The following is a 14,000-nucleotide window of genomic DNA, read 5'->3' on the forward strand; positions in this document are numbered from 1 at the left end:
AACTCCTAGAGCATAAAAACCACACACCTGAAACTGCAGAGAAACCTGGGAAACTGCCTCACTGTGTGAAATATAAAACCTTGTCAAATTTTCTTTTCTCTTTTGACTTGCTTTCACCCTTGTTACCTTCTGAGGGAATTGAGGCCAAGTGTTCATACTGGTGTGTTTGGTTCTGTGTTAAGAATAAGTGTGCATCATTCGGTCCAACTGATTCATGAATATTCGTGTTTCACAGCATTCCCTTGCTTTTCCTTGCCTACGAATCCCGTTCTGTGTTGGTTGGTGTAGACAATACTGAGCTGGATGGGCCAGTCGTGTGACTGAGTTCCGGAGCGACATATGTCCGTCTGGAGCACGTCTCACTCAGGAGTTGAGCCCCTGCTTTCCATGCCAGAGGTCCCAGGTTCAATCCCTGGTAGCATCCACAGATAGGGCTGGGATAGAGGTTGCCTGGAACCTTGGAGGGTCGCTGCCAGTCCGTGTAGACCAGTGTTGAACAACTTTGTCCCTCCTGCCATTGTTGGCTACATCTCGCACCACCTCTGATGATTGATGACTGTTGCTGAGCATGCTGGGTGTTATAATCCAAAGGGTTCAAGCTGTGCTGCCCTGGGTCAGATAGTACTGAACAAGATGGAGGGTGGCTTAGTCTATATCAGGCCTGCTCAATTTGGGCCCCCACCTCCAGCTGTTCTTGGACTACAACTCCCATAATCCCCAGCCACAGTGGCCAATAGCCTGGGATTATGGGAGTTGTAGGCAAACATCTGCAGGAGGGCCGAAGTTGAGCTGGCCTGGTCTATATACAGCTTGCTCCAGAGTTCCACATAGCACACACACACACGGTGCTTAGGAGCACATTAGGAGATGTTGTTGCTGTTGTTATAGATGTCATCGCAGAATATCGGCTGTTCCCAGTAAAGTGGGCCTGGAAACAGACTGGAAGCCAGGGCAGCTGACCAAACACTGCGCAAAATGTCCAGTCCCAGTTATCCATCTCGCAGCCCAATTCTGTACCAGCGGCAGTTTTCGGACCCTTTTAAAAGGCAGCTCCACGTACAATGCATGGTGGTAAACGAAGTGTGAGGTTCCCAGAGCAGGAGTCCCTGTGGCCAAGCTCTCTCTGTCCAGGTCAGGTCCCAGTTGGCGTATCAGCTGAGACTGATCAAAGGCGCTCCGCACCACACTTGAGCCTCTAGTGACAGTGCTGGATCTTTCCTAGGAACCTGGGAAGCTGCCAGAACAGTTTTGACAATGGCTTTCCTTCTATTAGCATGGCTCTGTTGAGAAGGTGCAATGACTCCAGACAGGGATATCCTGCTGGTGGGGATGAAGGCTAGTGAACAAAACTGCCTGGCTACCTGTGGGCCTCCTCCTCCTCCCGGGCCCAGCCAGCCCTTGCTCTCTGTATCCTCCTACACTGGGCTCCTCTGACTTGTCCTCACCTTCTCAAGCATGAATTGTCCCAAATGCTAAGCAGAGTTCTGCTTTTGTTTGCATTTGAATGGGAAACTACCACAAGAGGTTCCCCTTAGGGGATGGGGAGAACTCACCTGCAGGCTTGCATGCAGAAGGCTCCAAGTCCCCTCTCTGGCAGCATCTCCTGTCTGAAACATCAATGAAGCTGCTGCCAGTCTGGGTAGACAACAGTGAGCTGGATGGACCAAGAGTCCGACTTGGAAGAAGGCAGCTTCCTGTGTTCCAATGTCCCCTGTGCTGGGATAAGCCCTGGGGCAGCAGCAGGAGACTGGGAGACGCTTGGCTCCCTTCCCCAGAGCAGACACGGCAGTCATGGCAGCTGATCTCCAGCAGGCCTGCTGCTCTGGTGGGCTACGTAGGCAGAGGCGTATCTAGGGACAATAGCGCCTAGGGCAAGCACTGAAATTGCGCCCCCTGTCCAAGCATCTGACACCCATCTTTCAGATCACTTTACCATAATATCAGCTCAAAAATACAAGTCAGGCTCGTTAATCTTTTAATATTTCGAAAACTATTTAGCAGTGGACTTAGCCAGATCAAAAAATGCTGGAAAACTACAAATTTCAGTCTGCTGGGACTCATGAAATACCCAAATACTATGTGGAGGTGTACTTGGAAAACTAGAAGTGCCTGTCTAATTCTCTACTATGCATTGTAGCATCACTATTACATCTATATATATAATTCTCCTGGGTGTGCCCAGGAGAAATGCGTCCCGGCAGCCCAGCTGATTGGCTGGGCTGCAGGGGGCGCCTGATTGGCTGGCAGCACACCCAGGAGAATTCGCTTGCTGGGTGGCTGCGGAGGCAAGGTGGCGGGCCCAGGGCCGCGGCGGCAGAGCCCAGCGAGGCGGTGGGCCCAGCAAGGTGGTGGCGGCCCCAGCCATGAGGCGGGGCGAGGCGGCGGGCCCAGAGCGATGGCGGCGGGCCAGGCCGTGGTGGCGGGGCCCAGCGAGTGGCGCACTACGGCCAGAAACAAACGTTTTCCTGCAATCAGAACTAAATTATTATGTATGAAGGTGGGCAGGCAGGTTTTTTTTTTGTAAAAAAAATTGAGTCCGGGTCAGAAGCGGCGGCACCCCTCCCTCCCCTCGGCGCAGGTGCGACTTGCCAGTCACGAGATCTTTCCGGGCGGGGCGGGGGCTCTCCCACCATTGGCTCCTGGCAGCGGAGCATCAGCTCCATCAGCTTTGCAACTGCCTCTCCCTCCATCCTCTGCCCTCTCCCTGCCTTTAATCTTGCCGAGTTGGGAGGCGGGAGGAGGGTGGGGGGACGTCAGTGTGAGTGGGCGGATGGTCCAGCCGGCAGGGCACTGCGAGAGCGCCTCACTTGACGCGCTCCGCTCCTTCCCTCCCGCGGGAAGTGTACAGGTGAAACTCGAAAAATTGGATAACTTCATGGAGAAGAGGTCTATCATCAACCCCAAATCCACAATCCCAGAAAATTAGAATATTGTGAAAAGGTTCAACAGTCTAGGCTCCAGGTGTCCCACTCCAATCAGCTAATCAATCCATAACACCTGCCAAGGGTTCCTGAGCCTTTAAATGGTCTCTCAGTCTGGTTCATTAGGAATCACAATCATGGGAAAGACAGTTGTGGGAAAGACAACTTGACAGTTGTGCAGAAAACCATCATTGACACCCTCCATAAGGAGGGAAAGCCTCAAAAGGTAATTGCAAAAGAAGTTGGATGTTCCCAAAGTGCTGTATCAAAGCACATGAATAGAAAGTTATGTGGAAGGGGAAAGTGTGGAAGAAAAAGGTGCACAAGCAGCAGGGATGACCGCAGCATGGAGAGGATTGTCAGGAAAAGGCCATTCAAAAGTGTTGGGGACTTTCACAAGGAGTGGACTGAGGCTGGAGTTAGTGCATCAAGAGCCACCACACACAGACGAATCCTGGACCTGGGCTTCAAATGTCGTATTCCTCTTGTCAAGCCGCTCCTGAACAACAAACAACGTCAGAAGCATCTTACCTGGGCTCAGGAAAAAAAGAACTGGTCTGTTGCTCAGTGGTCCAAAGTCCTCTTTTCTGATGAGAGCAACTTTTGCATCTCATTTGGAAACCAAGGACCCAGAGTCTGGAGGAAGAATGGAGAGGCACACAATGCAAGATGCTTGAAGTCCAGTGTGAAGTTTCCACAGTCTGTGTTGATTTGGGGAGCCATGTCATCTGCTGGTGTTGGTCCACTGTGCTTCATTAAGTCCAGGGTCAACGCAGCCGTCTATCAGGAGATTTTGGAGCACTTCATGCTTCCTTCCGCAGACGAGCTGTATGGGGATGCTGACTTCATTTTCCAGCAGGACTTGGCACCTACATCAAAAGGCCACAATTTGGCCTTTGCTTCTAGCTTCCTGTGTTATGTGTGTAGGTGGCTGACTGTCCTTCCTGAAAAGGGAAAGGTCCAGGATCATGCACAGTCTTCTTGGCCCTGCTAACTGAGGCACCTTTTAAAAGTGGTGATTCTCTTATCATTAGCAGAGGGAGAGCAACTGGCTCTATTCAGCCCCAGCACAACATCCCTCCAGTGGCTGTTGTATCTGCCTTATGCTGTTGTATCTGCCTTATGTTTCTTGATAGATTGTGAGTCCTTTGGGGACAGGGGACCATCTTATGTATGTATGTATGTATGTAAACCTCTTTGGGAACTTTGGCTGAATAGCAGTATATAAATATTCATAGTCATCGTCCAATCAGGGCTGGTTCTCATGAGCCAATCCCTGCCCTGGCTGATTGGACAGGCATTGCTCCTGCTGGCTTCTAGCCAGAGGTGCACCTCGGTAATTTTGGAGCCCGGCCCTAAAGGTCCTTGGAGCCCCCACCCCACCCCCACCCTGGCAAGTTAAGCATCATTCCCCTACGCAGGGGGTTCCTAACCTGCATTCCTCTAGATGTTGCTGAACTACAATGCCCATCATGCCCAGCTATAATTTATCATTATGGGGGGTGATGGGAGTTGTAGTCCAGCAACGTCTAGAGGAACCCAGGTTGGGAACCACTGCCCTACACACACACACACACACAGCTTCCAGAGAATAAAAAATGGGGAGTACACACAGTTCCCAAACCCAGGTAGAACACAGTTTTCGATTGTGTGAATGACCTCACAGTATTTTTAACACATGGGTTCTTGAGGGCACAAACAGCAACTGAGCTCACAAGAATGTAAGGATATCCAACCTCTTAGCGAGACCTTAAGGTTACCTTAGAGCGTGCCTTCTTCTGTATGATCCCCATCACATGTTGAGGTCATCTGGTCGCTCTCCAGATGGCATGCTATCACAGTGTCACAACGGATCCCTTAAATGTGCTTCCGATTTGCCTGTGTTTTGACATTGCAGCCCCTGCATTGTAGGCAAGTTGCCGTTCATATTTCTGACGCCTTCTTTCGGATTTTATCTTTGCGTTATAGTGTTACCACGTTGCTAGTCCATTGCAAAAAAAAAGCTGTATTTGCCCGTTGTAGGAGGCTTGCCCCTTACAACGGATCTCTAATGCGGTTTGAATTTGGCACCATGCTGCAGTTTACACCGCTTTTTGTGGTGTAAGGCTCGCAACTTGGAAAGCACCCTGGAGAGTTACCACCGGTTCGTCCAGTGGCGACTCGGAGCCGGGCCTTCTCTGCAGCTGCTCCTGGCCTGTGGAATGCTGCACTCCCGGCAGATATCCGTACTTTGGGCTCATTGTTGGCCTTCAAGAGAGCCCTAAAAACGTACTTGTTTGGCCTGGCCTTCCAAGGTTTCTAAGTTGTTCTTCAATGTTTTTAAATTGGTTTTAAATGCCTCTGAATTGTGTTAAATTTGTTTTTCTATTGTTTTAAGCAGTTTGTTTTAAATTGTGTTTGTTTTTGGTTTTTACTTGTGTACCACCCAGAGCCATTGGATGGGGCGGTCTAAAAATGAAATAAATAATTAGAACAGGTACATTGATGCAAATATGCATTAGCAGAAATATTTCAACACGCAACTTAACATATTCCTATCCCACATATTTCTTTTCCCCAAAGAGGCCATGCTTAGCCGTCTAGCAGTGACCAAACCACCTGGGACCAGCTAAAGAGGATTTGGGGGCCCCCAGGGGGTGTGGAGGCCCTGGATTTCGGCCCAGAGAACCTCTGCTTCTCGCCTCCTGTGTTAGGTGTGAAAGTGGCCGAAGGTCCTTCCTGCTGATGTGGTTGGCCTGGCCTGGTCCCCCGAGAAGGTAGGAAGAAGACCTCTCTTGTGCACACTGCTCCAGCCTTCTTGTGTGTGCAACACCAAGTGAGAACACCCCAGCCTAGCCCCTCACCACATCACTGGCCCCTTCCACACTTCTTGCAGCCCTCGGGGTCCCCAGAACACAACTTGCCAAACACCAGACTGAGGTTCTGAAATAAGGACCTGATCATCTCTTCACATGAATCATGTGGCTCGTGGCTGAATTCTTTGCTTTACTTCTCCCCATCAGACAGTTACACCCCGAGCACCCGGGTGATACTTTTGCTCCCATCTGCTCATCCAACATCCAAGTCTGTGCAGAGTGACCGTCTTGCTTGCGTGGTCCATGGAGCATCCAACTTGGTCCAGGTGTCCTGGAGCATCTCTGGAGATCTTTGGGAAGAGGAACAGACGTTTTTGGCGAAAACCAGCAGCGGCTCCTTAACCTTCATCAGTCTCCCTTCCCTTCCCATGGACTCACAGATGAGAGAAAAGCTACACATGTGAAGTCAGGTTCAACTCTTCCAACACCACAGTGAAAAAGAGCATCAGTTTCCCTACAGGTAAGTGAGCTTGTGTGGGACCCTTGATCATAAGGCTTCTCCCAGCTCTTGTTTCAACCAGATTTGCCAGGTGACTGCAAAGCCTGCTGTGGCCAGAATGCTCATTGGCATTACAAATGCCTCACTTCCCCAGGTTGCAATGCTCAGATACTCACAAGAGGGGTTCCAAGGCAGCTTAAGCAAGCCCATGCATGAAAACTCTTTGCTGGTTTGCTCTTTCCCCTGACGGGTAGGACGTTTCAGTCCACTTTTGAAGGCTCTGCTTCTGTGGGAGGACCCAGCACGGCAGACCTACTCAAAATGGCCCCTTCCAGCAGCAGTCCCCTCTGCTGGGAAATGGGGCACGACCATCCTGCTGAGCGGCCTGCCCTCCCCTACAGTTTAACCGTGAAACAGGAAGTCAGGTGGGGTGGTTGGGTTCTTTTTCAACACACAGCAGCCATTTCTGAGAAAAACTCATGGGGCCAGAATCTGTGTGTGGTGGGAGCGGGGTTGGGGAGGTAACACAGGGTTGTCTTTGGGGATGTCAGCAAGCAAGGCAGCTCAGAGTTGCAGGATCTCAGAGAGCATCCAGTTTGCCACTGATTGCAAGCAGTGCCAGCCAGAGATGGGCTGAGGCCTCCCCTGCCTCTGGGCTCCATCCCTCCCTCCTCCCTGCCTGGAGAGCGGAGACCAGTCTGGCTGCAGGTCCGGAGAAGTGCCAGGTTCCCAGCGTAGATCTGGTCAAGGATGTGGGGGCTGCCTTGGGGGCTCCTGTTATGGAGGATCTTCAGGCTCTGGACCCAGTTGGGGGCTCAGGACTGGGTCCAATGTTCAAGTTGGCTGGGCCTCATTCCCAGGATTGGACCCCAAGTTGCTGCTCAAGGTTAGGTCATGATGTAAGCCAGGGCTTGAGAAATCCCAGGTGCCAGGGAACCATGGCGCCTAGGAATTTGACCTTGAAGCCTAGACTAGGATATTCAGAAGAGAAGTTATTTAATAAGGTCTTCATTTGCCCCCGGCAGTCCTGTTTCTGTTCTCTGTTACTTGGAAAGGGGACAAAGAGAAACTGTTTAACCTCCCACTTCACAATGACCATCACTAAGCTGGTAATTTTGTCAGGAATTCACTGACTGACTCCTAAACCTTTGGGCTGGATCCAGATCCAAAGTAAATTTGTCAAGGGCCGACATGGGCACCCCTGTTTCTTCTCTTCCTCCTCCTCTTAAAGCTTCCTCTGCAGACCTGAAGGAGAATTGCCTGAACTACGCAGTACCTGTGGCTGTCCTGGGCGTCTCGGCCTCCCTGCTGCTTCTCCTGAGCTGTCTGTGGTCTCAGCTCTGTCCTTCCGGGCCAGGTAATACCAACAAGCACACCCTAAGAGGGGAGAGAAGAATAGTTCACATCTGAATATTGCTTTATATAGAAGGAAACACTCCCCAGCAAGTCTCACTAAAGGGGGAGAGCTAGTCTCGTAGGAGCGAGCATGAATTGTCCCCTTTGCTAAGCAGGGTCTGCCCTAGTTTGCATTTGAATGGGAGACAACATGTGTGAGCACTGGAAGATATTCCCCTTAGGGGATGGGGCTGTTCTGGGAAGAGCATCAGCATGCAGAAGGTTCCAGGTTCCCTCCCGGACACCTCTGACAACTGGTCTGACTCAGTATAAGTCAGTTCCCTATGTTCCTGTGTGTGTTTTTCTTTGGCGGTGGTGGGTGGTGGGTGGGATGGGTCTGGAGCTCAGTGGTAGAGTATTTGCTTTGCATGCAGAAGGTCTCACATTCAGTTCCTGGCAGCATCTCCAAGTAGGGCTGGGAAAGATTCCAGCCTGAATTTTGAGGAGCTGCTGCCAGTCAGTGTTGGCAATACTCAGCTAGGTGGACCAATGATCTGACTCAGCAGAAGGCAGCTTCCTCTGTTCCTGTTTGCTTATCCACTTATTTTTCATGGTAATTTACATTCAATAAATGTAAATTTTATACCAAAGTGAAGATACAACAAAACTCCATTAATATTACATTTAAAACCTTGAAATCAGTTAAACACTAAGAACCATAGAACACCAAAAAAGCAGATAAACAGAAGCAGGAAAGCTGAGAGACCTGACAACCCCTACGGGTCAAAAGCATGGAAGATTGAGTAACAGCCGTACTATACCAATGCTAGCTCTGCTTTACACTTCTGTGTTTTCTGGCTTTTCTGTGTTGGGGGCACCACAAAGAGAGCTTTGCTTCTGCCAGTTCCCCCTACCCAAAAGAGGGAGATTTGGAAGGGGCCCCTTGGCATTGGGTGTGCATTGGATGCAGGCGTCAGCACTCTGGGATCTCCGACTTGCATTGCTTTCTTATTTGTTTGCTTTTTGTGTTTTTAAAGCAAACTGCTATCCTTTCAGGTGATGGACACCAGCTTGAGATAGCAGCAGTTCCCAAATATTATTTATTTATTTATTTATTTATTTACACAGTCAGACAAGTGTTATTGACTGGTTTGTTTTATCCAGACATTGAGTCCTTCCCAAGGACCTGGGATGGCTGAATTTTATGGTCAATGTTGTTGCTGTTGTTATAGATATCGTATTATTATTATTATTAATTCGATTTCTATACTGCCCTTCCAAAAATGGCTCAGGGCGGTTTACAAAGAGAATTAACAAACAAATAAATAAGATGGCTCCCTGTCCCCAAAGGGCTCACATTCTAAAAAGAAACATAAGAATACACAAATCTGTGTTTGTTCTCCCTCTCCCTTTCTCTCTCCCTTTTTAAGCTTCACCTGCAGGAGCCAATCACAACTTCCTGAGCAATAAAGTGCCTCCAACTGCCAGGGCCATGTGGATGTTGCTGCTGCTTCTTCTTGTGAGTTGCCTTTGGATCCGGCTGTACTTCCATCCCAAGTAAGATCCATCAATCAAGCCTTTATTACGGTCAGAGACCAGCATAAAATTGATACAGGCTAAAAATTGACAAATAACTTGGACAACATAACTTGACAAATCTGAAATTAAGGATGATTGCAATTTAAAAGGCAAGTTAAAATTCATATTAGTACATAACATCAAAAGGCTAAAACTAAGAATGATTGCAGATTTAAAAGTAAAATAGATCTGTGGTCTGTGGTCTGTGGTCAGATTCCAGAAATCTTAGTCAGTTAATTGTGTGAGTGTTACTATTCAGTTGATCAAACCTGCATCCGTTTCAATATCCATACAATCAAGAACTCTTGCTTAGTTTTTAGAAGAGATTTGCAGGAAGAGCTGTCTTAGAAGAGGCATGCCTTTCTGTGTGGGAGTAGAATGCCTCATCTAAGATGGCCATTGTATTTTCCATCCCTAGCACAGGACCTCCAGTGACTGTTGCTGGTGTCTTATCATATGTTTCTTTTCAGATTGTGAGCCCTTTGGGGACAGGGAGCCATTTTATTTATTTATTTGTTATTTCTCGATGTAAACCTCTTTGAAAACTTTTGTTGAAAAGCGGTATATAAATATTTGTTGTTGTTTCTTAAAAAAAATCTTCTGCTCAATTCTTTGAGGCCACCATTTCAATCAATCAAAATAAATATAAGTAAGAAATATGCTAAATAAATAAAATATTTTAATCAAGTCATTAACTAACTTCTGAGCAGAGGTGACATTGTTCAAAGATTGACACATATGTTTCTGTTGACTTGAGGGAAGGCATTTAGTAGAAGGAAGCCACCTCTGGTGCACTGCTGGTACCTGCATTTAAAACCCCCCTCAGCCATGAAGAGGCCTTGAATCTCAGCTACCTCAAAGGGCTGTTGTGAGAATACAGTGGGGAAATGCCATGTCTGCCACTCTAAGCTCCAGGGTGGATATGAATATGACAACCAATTGAGTCACCAGAATCAAGAAAGCAGAGGCAAGAGTCTCCATGGTAGATATCTTAGAGCCATGCAGTTGACTTGACTTCTATTCATTCATTCATTCATTTATTCATTCATTTCATTCATTCGACTTCTATACCGCCCTTCCAAAAATGGCTCAGGGCGGTTTACACAGAGAAATAATAAATACATAAGATGGATCCCTGTCCCCAAAGGGCTCACAATCTAAAAAGAAAAACAAGATAGACACCAGCAGCAGTCACTGGAGGTCCTGTGCTGGGGGTGGAGAGGGCCAGTGACTCTCCCCCTGCTCAATAAAGAGAATCACCACATTAAAAGGTGCCTCTTTGCTAAGTTAGCAGGGGTAACTTATTCTGAAGTATGTCCACTATCACACACACAAAACCTCTAACACAGAACAGGCAGGAAATGTAAGTGGTCCAATAACCATGGGTTTCTCTCCTTTTGTTTATTTGCAGCTGAGTTTGCATCAAAGAATCAGGACAGGAACAAGAGGAGTCATGCATTGCAAGGGAAACATCGATAGATTGGGAGGACCTATGAAAAGCCAGGAGACGGTCAAACGGTAGATGATTCTTGGGATTGAAAGCAGAGTGGATCAGACAGAAGGCCAGTTCACCACCACCACCACACATACACACACGCACACACAAACACACAGACCATAGTAGATTCAGCTTGGTCATTAAAGTAAGTTAGAAAATAAGGCCATGGATGCCATTAGTACAGAAAAAGTCGTGCTTAATGCAAGCTTCAACATTTAGCATGTTCAAAGATGATAAACTCTGGACTTTGCTTTTCTTCTTTGTGTCCTTTCTTCTGTTAAAAGCAATAAGAACTTTTTCCAACTGGCTGCATCCATCCCTTTGACCCACATCTCCGTTCCTGTGACGGGCTTCTGCATAATCAGTCTGGAAGAGAAGAGGGAAGGGAAGAAAAAGTTTCTTCCACTTTCCAAAAGATGCAGTGTTTGCTCACCTGGACCCCATTTCACCACAGGTGATCAGGCAACTGGCCATTGACTAGCCTCTTAATGGAGCATCGTCCAAAGGTTTATCCATAAGCGTGCTCTACCACAGTCCCCTATCACCTGTAGCCTCCTTCCCTCTCACTGCCACTTCTTTTCCCCAAGACCACTTGCTGGACCTGCTTCATCCTACCTCTCTCAAGGTGAGCCCAAGCTCACCTTACAACACCAGCCACTTCCTATTATCCCAGGTACTAGTTTCCCAAGGAATTTGGACTCATTTCTTCCAAGCCCTTTGGGCGTCCTGTGCATCTTTTTGAAACCTGAGTAGTGTGTGTGTGTGTGTGGAGCGGATGCTGTTAGCTGTGGGGTCTGCCCCATGGGAATTGGAGTAGCTGGCTTCTCTGCATTTCCTGTGGGGGGGGGTGAAGAAGGCAGACTACATTACTCTAGAGCAAGGGCTGGGATATAACACCATTCACCTTACAGCAAACACATGGCCTTTGGACAGATGCTTTCTGAAGATGAAGACCTTGGCTGTGACCAACAGGAGGGTGACAATACAGGGTAGCCCAAAAGGGTGTGTGTGCAGTTTCCTGTAGAAAGAGGAGGAGAGGGGGAAGGAGAAAGAGCAACTAAAGCAGCCAGAAGGTCCACCGAGGGCAAAGCAGAAAGTTCCCAGGGGCTTCATGATGCTTAATTTACTATTAATGCTCCCTTCGCTCGATGTGGCTGAAGGCCTCCATCTGGGATGCTTCCTGTCCCGGGAAGGGGCGGGAGATTCCAAGAAGGAGGTGGGTGGGGCCTTCTCCACTCTGCCTTCCGTTCTCACACAGCCTTCTTCCCACCATTCCATATCTCTGCCACCAAAATCACCCTCATTGGCTCACCTGGGCTCACCTGATTAGAGCTGGATTAACTGGTCGCTGCGTCTGCTTCGGCCACTGACCTCTCCCTTGGAAGTCCTTTTCTGAGGCTTTTGTGGGCAGGCAACCATTTCTTTGGCTTTTCTATGTCAACACTGGGAGACCTTCCTTTTTGTTAAGAACAGAAGAACCACCCGGCTGGACCAGACCTAAATCCCATCCCATCCAGCGCCCTTTTCACACAGTGGCCCACCAGATGCCCCGGGGAGCCACACAACCAGTGTTTTTCACTCTGGAGGGTTGTGGAAACTGCCTTAAGAGTATGTTGCAGCAAGTGCCCAAAGGAGAGCAACTGTGGTTAAAAAACATTTCTATACTAAAGGTGGATATCATATTCCGGCAGCCCTCAAGGTGCTCCAGGTCAAAATATTAGCCCAAATGTTATACGGGATTCAGACCTTCCCTACAGGTCACTTTTCTATATTGGAAGCTGTTCAGGCGGGCTTCCTTCGGGCTATGTTCCATCTTCCTCAATGTGTTTCCAGTGCTGCCTTACGCCTTGAATCTGGAGTGATTAGAGTAGAAGCCCAGGTGTGGTTATATCTGATTAACTTTTGGCTGAAACCCCACGCTCGCCCCTTGGGGCCTTGGGCCATTAGTGTTGGAAGATGAATTCCCGTCATCCTGGTGAAAGAACAGGTCATCTTGGGTAAGTGTGGGTTCACATGGCAATATCTGTCATCTTGAACACCTGATGCTGCTAAAAGGATAGTCAAGCAAAGAGTGCTCGATATGGAGAAACAAAGAGAAAGGAGTTTGATGACTGCAAAGAACACCTTAGGCAGTTTTTCAAACTAGGATATTTGATACGCCTGGCCGCTTTAGGTCATAGAAGAGCTTTCTCACAGGCACGCTTTAACGCGTTACCTTCTGTGGTGTTAGAAGGGAGGTTTAAGGGAATTCCCTTAAGGAATCGGTTATGCCCTTGTGACGCTGGAGTTGTAGAGTCGGTAGCACACGTCCTTTTACACTCTCTTTGATAGGACTATTCTTCCTATCTGGATAGAACCTCTTTTAAAAGACAAACCGGGTTATTCTGATGATTATTATGTTTCTTATTTTTTTTAATGGATCGCCACTCGGAGGTGACAGAGAGGATTGCAAGATTTTGTGCAGCGGCTTGTAAAATGAGACGAGATAAACTTAGCTGTGTATGACCTTGCCATTCTTGTAACTCAGCTTTATCTAATTTATTCTTTTGATATTGTGTATTTTGTATTGTATTGTATTGTATTGTATTGATTTTATTCCTTGTTTTCTTGGTCATGGACTGTAATAATAAATTTGATTGATTGGTGTGGGAAAGTGCTTCCTTTCTGTGGTCCTAAATTTCCTGGCCTTTTGTTTCATGGGATGACCCCTGGTTCTAGTGTTGCAAGAGAGGAAGAAGAACTTCTTCCTATCCATCTTCTCCACACCATCCATCATTTTGCAGACCTCTCTCATGTCTCCCCGTTGTCACCTCTTTTCTGAACTAAAAAGCCCCAGATGCTGTAGCTTTGCCTCCTAAGGAAGGTGCTCCAGGCCCCTGATCATCTGGCTTGCCCTCTTCTGCACCTTCTCCAGTTCTACAATGTCCCCTGGAAGACACGGTGACCAGAACTGGACAGAGAACTGCAAAGGGAGCCGCACCATAGACTTGTATAAAGAATAACAATAAGAGCAGTTTTCTTTTCAATCCCCTTCCTAATGGTGAAAATCGGGCCTATAAATATTTATATATTTATATATTTGTTGTAGTAGTAATTGAAGCCTTGGGATGGATTACGGCCAAGGAGCAACGCTTCTAGCCGGAATTGGGGACTAGAAAATACAGGAAAATACAGCTAATTTTTGGCAACATCGCCCATGCAACGTTGTAGGATAAAATCCAAAAGAAGCCATCAGAAATGCGAACGGCACCTTGCTGACAGCACAGAGACTATGATGTCGAAACACAGGCAGTATGGAAGCACATTTAATTGACATGTAGTCACACTGTTGTAGTGTGTAATCTGGAACGTGCTCTGGAGGTGGAAAGGGTCTC

The 14,000-nt window shown here is 47.8% G+C and overlaps 1 protein-coding gene and 1 long non-coding RNA gene across 4 annotated transcripts in view; one reads left to right on the plus strand and one right to left on the minus strand.

The window, feature by feature from the left end:
* Nucleotides 1-13,279, plus strand: part of LOC128337656 (zinc finger protein 268-like) — an 80,952-nt gene extending 67,673 nt beyond the window's left edge. For all 3 annotated transcript variants that reach the window (XR_008312373.1, XR_008312375.1, XR_008312374.1), the window contains 4 exons: nt 5,924-6,236; nt 7,447-7,572; nt 8,981-9,107; nt 10,540-13,279. The gene's annotated coding sequence lies outside the window, so the exon portion shown is untranslated. The remainder of the gene's footprint in view (nt 1-5,923; nt 6,237-7,446; nt 7,573-8,980; nt 9,108-10,539) is intronic.
* LOC128337674 (uncharacterized) lies at nt 5,329-9,707 on the minus strand. Its single transcript, XR_008312397.1, has 3 exons — nt 8,987-9,707; nt 7,492-7,592; nt 5,329-6,066 (listed from the first exon to the last, which is right to left on the minus strand). It is a non-coding gene; the product is annotated as an uncharacterized LOC128337674 (long non-coding RNA).
* Nucleotides 13,280-14,000: the final 721 nt, after the last annotated feature.

Source organism: Hemicordylus capensis, chromosome 14 (assembly GCF_027244095.1).
Source record: "Hemicordylus capensis ecotype Gifberg chromosome 14, rHemCap1.1.pri, whole genome shotgun sequence".
NCBI classification, from domain to species: domain Eukaryota; kingdom Metazoa; phylum Chordata; class Lepidosauria; order Squamata; family Cordylidae; genus Hemicordylus; species Hemicordylus capensis.